The sequence below is a fragment of the Zea mays genome, chromosome 6 (genome assembly GCF_902167145.1).
Source record: "Zea mays cultivar B73 chromosome 6, Zm-B73-REFERENCE-NAM-5.0, whole genome shotgun sequence".
In the NCBI taxonomy this organism is placed as follows: Eukaryota; Viridiplantae; Streptophyta; class Magnoliopsida; order Poales; family Poaceae; genus Zea; species Zea mays.
In genome coordinates this window covers 21,746,137-21,755,503 of record NC_050101.1, presented here as the reverse complement: position 1 = coordinate 21,755,503, position 9,367 = coordinate 21,746,137, and positions in this window count along the sequence as shown.

The following is a 9,367-nucleotide window of genomic DNA, read 5'->3' as shown; positions in this document are numbered from 1 at the left end:
TAATATCGGGTTCGGATATGATGCAAACAGAACGAATTAAACGGATTTCGGCTTTGTTATTTCAATCTGCATCTGATTCAGTTGATTTTAGACGAATTCCGTTCGCTACTCGAACACTCGGTTAGAGAGCAATTTAATTAAAAATCCGTAGACACGATGTCACGGATGACAAAAAGGAGATTAAATTATTTTGCATTGAAAACTTAGTCGTTGAGTTCTATTTAATTCGCCCAGGCTAAAAATCATCCTAGGGGTTCGGGCTTCCGAATTCGGATTCGCGCGAGCGATGAATTTTAAATATTCACTGGATGCACCGATTTTCAGAACAAATATGTTTCGAACAGCACGAAAATTTAGGACGAGCCCGGACGAACAAAGTCGAACTCGCGATAGGCGAAACATATGCGATATTAAAATCGCAATAACCGAAGATGATTAAAATTTAAAATCTGGTTTATCCACTGATATTTCGTGCTTAAATCCGTACTCGTTGTCGAGCGGAATATAAACACCTGGGGTGTTACAGCCCTCCCCCCTTAAAAGAATCTCGTCCCGAGATTCAGAGCGAAAGACTTCTAAGAGTAGAGCAGCATGTAACCCATGTCCATATCAGCGATAATCGTAAGACAGTTCTGAGCAAAGGCGAGTGTCTCAGAGTATTGTTTCTCTAGTGGACATAACATGCATCACCTTAGGCTAATTTAGAAATATCCACCAATAGAGACGATGCCTGCCAGAAGAACACATAAGGTTCTATGTGTGCAGTTTGCTTTTTCTGTTGACACTGTACTATCTGAGTCTATTGGGCAAGCGGTAAATACGCGATTTTACCCAAACAGAACCAGATGCAACCTCTTGGGTAAAACACACAGAAAAAAGGTTTACCAACAAGTGGTTACAGGAGATTCATAGCACAGGGGACGGGTGTGGATGTCGAATACTGTCGTGGTTAACATGTGGCTAACCCGAGAATTCAAGTCCACGAAAGATGGTATAGAATCTAGAGAATCACCAGTGAAGGGATCTGTAGATACGGACTTTACGACCAGTCCATTTTATCAAGCACTAGGCATGGCTCGACTTGATCACATATGCTAGGAAAACACACGTGAGGCGATCGAGGCATAACTAGAGCGATAATTAGGTGGTTACTAGTCAACTTAATCTCGATTCTTATAACTGCTTTCTTCAGGGTGGGTTAAACCAGAGTGAGTTTGGACAACTCGATAAAACGATCTCTAAACTCAACCTTTGTTCACTAGGCAGTTACAAGTTAGTCAAAACCAACTTGTTGAACCACTTTTGACATTGGGCATGTCCTCTCAGTGCCATCGGTAAGCCAACGGTCGAGAGTTCACTCACATTAACAGTTGAGCATGTAGTTGGGTAGAAATCCATTTGGTCAGGTTGTTCACCCGTTTCTTCATGCAAGATGAACAGACTTGGTTAGGGAATATATGGATTAAATAAGGGAGCGAATGAACAAACTCCTGCATCTCAACAGCAGGGGAAATCCAATCTCCAATTTGAGAGCTAATCAGTTGTTTTTTTAACACTAAAAAGCTCCAAGGCTTCACCTTTACACAAAGGATGTAACGGGAACTTGTATGAATAGTAATTACCAAGATCAAAAGAAATAAGACCACATATGAAAGTGGTATTGCCCTTTTGATCCAACAGAGATGATAGATGTTGCTTGATCACTTCGACAAACAACACCGAAATTGTTTCAAGGAAGACATCTACGGAAGATAATATATTAGTGTAGTTCCACAATGGATCATGACTAGAGACCTCGATACCAGCATGCGCCAAGCAGCATAACCTTGCGTGTACATTCACAAGGGGCTCTCAGTTTCGCTACGGCACCATAAGTCATTAATCATGACACCATCACCGAACTGGCACCAATAATGAATCTCATGTAGCAAAAACAGATTGCGCCAAGATAACACATTGATATAGTCTCATAATGGATTACAACTACTAACCGTGATACCAGCGCGTGCCAAGTAGCGCAACCATGTGTGTACATTCACAGGAGGCCCTCGGTCTCGTCGCGGCACCATCGGTTTTAATCATAACACCATTATCAGACGTAACCAATAAGAAATCTTACGCCACACAAATAGATTGAACAAGGTGACAATATACAAAGAGATACTCCACTTGTATAAATGGTTACAAGTAGAGAGCCAATAGATCATGACCCAATGAAATGAACGAGGCATGGCCATAAACTAAACTTAGTTGATGAATCAGTACGATGGGAGACTGTTATTTCAGTCCCAAACATATTTCTATGCTCATCGCAGAGATCACCAGGTCAAGGATTAGTATCTAATTAGATACGGAGGGAAAACAATCATAAGATTAAGTTGGTATGCCTTTGATAGATATGAGAAAACCAAAGGCATCAAACTCATGAAAAATGATCGGACATGTCTTTCCTGGGTTAGGTTGATAAAGCAACACGGCGATCTTTAAGAATAGGCAAACTGGATAAGGGACATCAGCTTGTGCCAATCGAACAAGGGCATGGTCTAAGATGGAAATATGACTCAAGATTCTTGTTTTAAACCTGAGTACACTTTATGTCCATCCAAGAAATTATCTAAGCACTTATTTGTATGTGTTTGGTCATGGAGTGCTAACGGAAAAATCAACTTTGGTCATGGTTCACCAACTAAGAACATGGCCTAGATTTGGGTTTAGGAAAACAAGTCACTAACCTTCTATCGATACATCAAGCACAAGAGCACACATATAGCATCTAAACATAATACCTAAGGAACGGAGAACAACTATTTTATCGAAGTCCATAATTCAACATTACCTAGATTATCTACAATCACTGGTTTCTGGAATAAGGATGAGAGAAGCATCTTGGGTGTATAGGTGACAAACATAATGCAACAATCAGGATGCATGCTCGTCCTATACGTCCTCACGAATTTTGCCAACATAATGTGGCGATAGCGTTCTATCTCGGTGGCATGCGTACGATTCTCACGGTATTTTGCTAGTCGTCAGCTACACATACGTTTTCGAGGTTAGTGTACCTGCAGAAAATTTCATCACAGCCCAATTCCCAATGATGCAATCCACACATGACAGTTTATCACAGTTTATACTCCACATATTGCTATATGGAGGCCAGCTCATCATTAAGCGCCGAGCCACGCATAGGCGCCGTTGCCACACTTTAACCATAGGGCAACTCATTATGTTAACTCACCTTCTTACCTGAGCGTAGGTGCGTCGTTACAAGTACATTACACTTCTCAATATTCCCATGTCTGTATACCCATACACATTCATGGGGTACTGAATTCCCAGAGAAGTAAATACTCCACATCGCAGTCTTCATATATACATATGTAGAACATGTATATAATCGGACGCCACATTTAAACACTCCCCTAGACCGACGGTTGTTCGGTCATGCTCTCACATCTCACCTTACCTGAGCGTCGATCCATTCAAAACTGAATGGCCTCAAAAATAACAATACACATGTATGCAATACCCACCCGGTTATGGGTTATGGTTTTCAACTAAGCCACCTGATAGTCCTTAACTTAGGGCTTAAGAGAGGATGTCGCTAGCATTATAGTTTTTTTTTTCAAAACGGTTTTTCAAAACCAAACAATGTGTTTAGTTGAAAATAGGTTTTTCAAAATCAAAACTTTTGTTTTGAAAATACGTATGTGACCGTATATACTTAATCCAGCTCCGATACCAGCCTGTGGCAGAACCTCCAAGTTATTGGGCCCACATGCACCTGTCCTTGTCCCAAAGACCTCAGACAGCCATGCATGTGCACCAGATAACTCAACAGGATCTGTCCGATTGCCCTAAGGACATCGGATAAACCACTTTCAACCAGAACCGCGGGATTAAGTAACACAAATCACACACACCAATATTATTGCAGCGGAAATCTTACTACCAAATTTTACAAGTTATAAAAATTTTATATTATTTTATCGGAGTGATTACAAAAGTGTAAGTTTGAAATATATATGCTAGCTCAAGGGATCATCCTCAATAAGAAGTATAGAAGGGTTACTTAGACTTATAAGAAGGCCGAGCCCACCGGCACTTAACACCATCAACAACAGCACAAAGTTAGAACCTGAAAAACAACAGGGAATAAAACCCTGAGTATGGAATTACTCAGCAAGTCTTACCCGACTAAGGAAAAGACTCTCAAGGGTATGCTGGATAAATAGGAGTCAAGGAGAGGCTTTAGCAAAAATCAACTCATATTTTTGCAGAAGTAGCTTACTAAAGTGAGTCCTTACTTTCAATCTTTTAACGCCATATTAGGTATTAATAGACTCTATTTGCATCTAGTCTAATTTCACATCACATCAAGACAACATCATTTTTTAATCCATAGTGTTCACGTCCTGACTTTAGGTTGCAGGGAAGTGACCAAGTCTTCATAACCGCGAAGGTACGGCGATCCGAATCGATTATACTCAGCTGAGGATCTCCAATCACACGACATATGTAGCACTTAACCCTTGCATATGTCAACCCGCCACCAGGGTTCTTAAGACCGGATCAGGTTCACGCAAACCGAGAGCACAGATACACCACCGTCCAGCCTCTTGCCACGGAGGGTACACGCTACTCTCGCCACCGCTCCACTCCCATTTCGTGTTATCTTATTCCGGCCTTAGTCTGCCCGAGGCAAGGCTTACCCATGACGAGGCATGTGACCAGTTAAAGGGTCCTCGGTCAGCACGCCTACATACGCGTTAATCCTTAACCAACCTGGGTAGAACATCACCTGTTCCTACCCCCAAGTCTCAATTTACGTATTTCCATCCTTAGGATTGTGTCTGTTCCTTAGGATGAAAGAGCATCACAGGGAACTTTGCAGTAAGATCCCATCATTGCTCCAAATGAAAATATTCTTGCAGGTAGAAGCCATCCTTTCTCGAGTTAAATTAAGGACAACCTCTATCCACAAGATCTAAGCAAGGCTAAGCATTTTTGTAAATCATAATTTTGATACTTCATAGAAGTATCTATAAAGGTATGGATATCAAGGAAAGCAATGCATCAAAGGGTTTCAAGTAACTCCTATGAACCTAATGCACATTTCACTAGACTTAAGTGTGCGAAAAGTATTTTAAAAACACAAGGAAAAGGGTTGCATGCACCGGGGCTTGCCTGAGTAACACTAGGTTAGTGTTGGTTAGGCGATGAGCACTTGACGGCCACTCTTTGTCTTGGCACTTGTTAGGTCATCCATCCTTGCGTTCGTCCTTCAGCTTCACCATGTGGAGTAGCCCGCGCTTGAGGTCGACTTGGTTCTTCTTCCGCATCGTGCGACTAATTAACGTACCTGAATGAAATGCATTATGCACATGAATGCATATAAACAGGAATAGCGCAAATCTAAATAGTGCTATACGATAGCGTATTAAACACCTAAGGGCGAGGCGTTGTACAATCTTACACGAAAACACTAGTTATTAATATACGACTACGCATAATAATTACGCTTCTCTAAATTAGACGAACCTAACACAAACATCGCAAACAAATCATTTACTTTAAACATAATTAGCCTAAACATAATTTATCAGCAAATTGTTTAACTTCTAAACTTATCACTCGTTTTATAGATTATACTACATCACTCATAAAGAACTAATTTAATTTCATTTTACATGTCCACAATTAATCAAACATTTCTTTATGTCATTTATTTAGTGCAATTGACAATGACAAAATTCATCAAATAGCTATATGAAATACTAATTCATATCTATCCTTTATGTCGCCACCTCGTTTAGATATCCCTAAATTAATCTACCTTTCGCATTACTAAACCTATCGTACTTCACTTATTTTTGACACTACCACAACGCGCCTGCGCTAAATACGTGGATTATTACGACTAATAATTCTAGTTAATCCAATCATCAGATAAACTGACAAAAACTATAAATCGGCTCACCAGCATCAAACGCGACCCAATACTCGTACGAATGCTGATAAATCCTGGCTCGAGCTTCTTGTCGTGCACTTGGTGAACACCTTGCTGTTGGCTCCGTCTTCACCCGATTCTTGGGATTTCTTGATGACGCACGAATCGACAACGATCTTTGATTGAAATCTAGAGCGAGCTGGTGAGGTGGGGGTCGAGCAGGGGATGACGGGTTTGACGACTCGACGATAAACACGAGCACACGCAAAACCCGATGGACAAAAAGCGAGCGCACACAGGGCAAGCAGTACTGATTTGAGGCGTGGAAAAATTGCCCACGGCGAAATGAGCCGAGCAAGGAGCGCTCGTGAACTTTATGACAGGGTCGGCAGCAGCCGATGCCAGAGCGCACGGGGAGATAATTTCATCGGTGCGGACAGCGAACAAGCGATTTGATGGCGAACAGAGACCTTCGCGCGTGCCCAACAGAGAGCTTCGCGCGCGCAGGGAAGAACGACGAGCTGGGAAAGCTGCACGCGATCTCGGCGCGCAGGTACGAGCTCGGCGAGGAAGTAGAGCGTGCACAAGGGAGCAGGCCGGACGCGGCAATAGGTGCGGCTGTGGCAGCAAGGCGAGATCGTGATCACGACTAACGACGACGATGACTCTGGGGTTGTAAACGATGGAGAGGACCTCGCCGAGGTTAATAACCGGCGACTACGGATGAGAATACAGAGTTCCAAGGCCGTGGACAAGGAGCAATAGGGAAAACATCTTCAGGCGACCCTGGTGACCTGCTGATGCAGACCCGGCGAGAACTGGAGCAGGGGCGCGGCTGGAGCTTGGAGACGACTGGGGCAGGGAGAGGCGACCAGCGCGCAAGGGAGCTCGACGGCAGCCATGTAGAGGAGAGAAACGCTGGGGGAGGAAGCTACGGCGCAGGAAGCTGGGCGGCCGAGCGCGTGGGAGCTCCAGGGCACGCGGTACAGAGAGCTCCAGCGGCAAGCGCAGGGGCGCGGCGCAGCGGCCATGGCCGAGTTGGAGCCAGGGACGGCGTCGAGCAGAGAAGGAAGCTGCGGTGCGCAGACTGGGCGAGCGCCGGTAGAGGAAGATCCGAGCTGGGGTGCGGCGGGGAAGCTCTACGGCGATCATGGCACAACAGCGCGCGGGATCCGGTGAACTCTAGTACAGAGGCACGACGAGGTGAGAGATGGCACATCCGCTCGAGGAGGCAGGGAAGCGATGCAGCCAGGGAGCTTCGACGGTGCACAAGGAGATGAAGGATAAGTGAAAGAATTAGTTAGAAGATAAGGCAGAGGAGAAGCATATCCACTAGAGCTGAGGGCGTACGGAGACGTGAAAGAGAAAAATTCTCGTGGAGAGCGGTGGATTTAGGATACGACCTATAGCCAGCCAAGGAGTAAATGAATTTTTCTTTTTTTTAAAAAAATAAATAAATATATTTCCTTATTCTAAAAAAATCAGGGTTTGACAGATATATAAATGGGTCAGACTAAAACAAGATCGACGACAATATTTGGACATTCTTTGATTAGATGGATACTCTAAAGTCAGATGAATTTTTACCCGTTATTTATATTTAAAGATTTGGATCAAGGCGATAAACATACGGGCCGAAACACTATCAAAATATAGTACTTGAGATGCTATTAATTTAGTTGAACCCGGATAAAAATTTATCTGTTTTCCGAACCCGTTTGATTTCTCTACCTAGAATAGCACACTAAAGAATAATCCCAATTATTAAGCTTGTGCATGGTTTCATGGTAACCAAGCGATCCGGAGTATTCTTTCGGACCCAGTATCATCTACTATAAAATCAAACGTTAATCTCTTTGTCTCCGATAATATCGGGTTCGGATATGATGCAAACAGAACGAATTAAACGGATTTCGGCTTTGTTATTTCAATCTGCATCTGATTCAGTTGATTTTAGACGAATTCCGTTCGCTACGCGAACACTCAGTTAGAGAGCAATTTAATTAAAAATCCGTAGACACGATGTCACGGATGACAAAAAGGAGATTAAATTATTTTGCATTGAAAACTTAGTCGTTGAGTTCTATTTAATTCGCCCAGGCTAAAAATCATCCTAGGGGTTCGGGCTTCCGAATTCGGATTCGCGCGAGCGATGAATTTTAAATATTCACCGGATGCACCGATTTTCAGAACAAATATGTTTCGAACAGCACGAAAATTTAGGACGAGCCCGGACGAACAAAGTCGAACTCGCGATAGGCGAAACATATGCGATATTAAAATCGCAATAACCGAAGATGATTAAAATTTAAAATCTGGTTTATCCACTGATATTTCGTGCTTAAATCCGTACTCGTTGTCGAGCGGAATATAAACACCTGGGGTGTTACAGTGCCCCTACATGTCGTGTGTTTAGGTTTACCTTGCAAGGTTTAAAAACTCGATTCGAATCGTCTGCTTCTCGCAGCTAATGAGACTGCTTGATCCATGCTGCTACATTGAGTAACAAGTGGAATGATGCGGAGATGATATAAGATGTTGATTGCTAAAATGTTTGCTACTTTGTATGAATAGATAGTACACTTTTAGCCTTAAGAGAGTCACACTTAACTTTGACTAAGTTAAAATCTTGATTTAGAAACTCAGCTAGTGCTTTTGGCAACCAAACCCCACAGCCAAACAGCTGCATGTCTAGAGGTAGAGGAGTAGACTCCTCACACCGGGTAAGTCTAGCTGAGTATTAGTATACTCAGCCTTGCTTGTGGCATAATTTTTACAGGTTCTATGGAGGACATGGTTGCTGGAGTGACTTGGCCGTCCACCTTGCCACCGGGTTGGACTGTCGAGTGGGACCCTGCCTCGGCTGAGGAGGAGCATGAGGAGTGATGGGACAGGCTTCCCCATCTCTCCATTTATTTATCGTTAGTTTATTTCCGCTGCACTTCAGAACAATGATGGTTACTTTTGCGAAAACTCCGATGGTGACAATGGTGATGTAATAAATTAATACTCTCCCATGCATGGTATTATGCTTTATTGTATTTGCTCTGTGACTCACCATCGAGTGAGATTGTGGTACTTGATCCTGTCAGTGGCCGTGTCGGACTAGATCCGAGGGATTGACGGGTTATTCCCATTTAAGTGTGGTCTAGCCTCTAAGGCGGGACTTGGGCACTTAAGTTGGAATAATTCGGGCAGTTCCGCCATAGTTCGTCCTTGCGTTTGGGCTGAAAACGAGGTGTTCGCCATGGCGCACGGGCCGAAAACGGAGTCTCGGGCACGACCTCGAAAATTAGCTAAGTCCAAGCATGTGGACAGACACCGAACCTAAAGTGCATGTCTGGAGTGAAGGTCAAGGTGGAACGGAGGGAAAACGGGAGGAGGCGCGTGGCGACGGGCGGCATGGCTGTTCGGCCT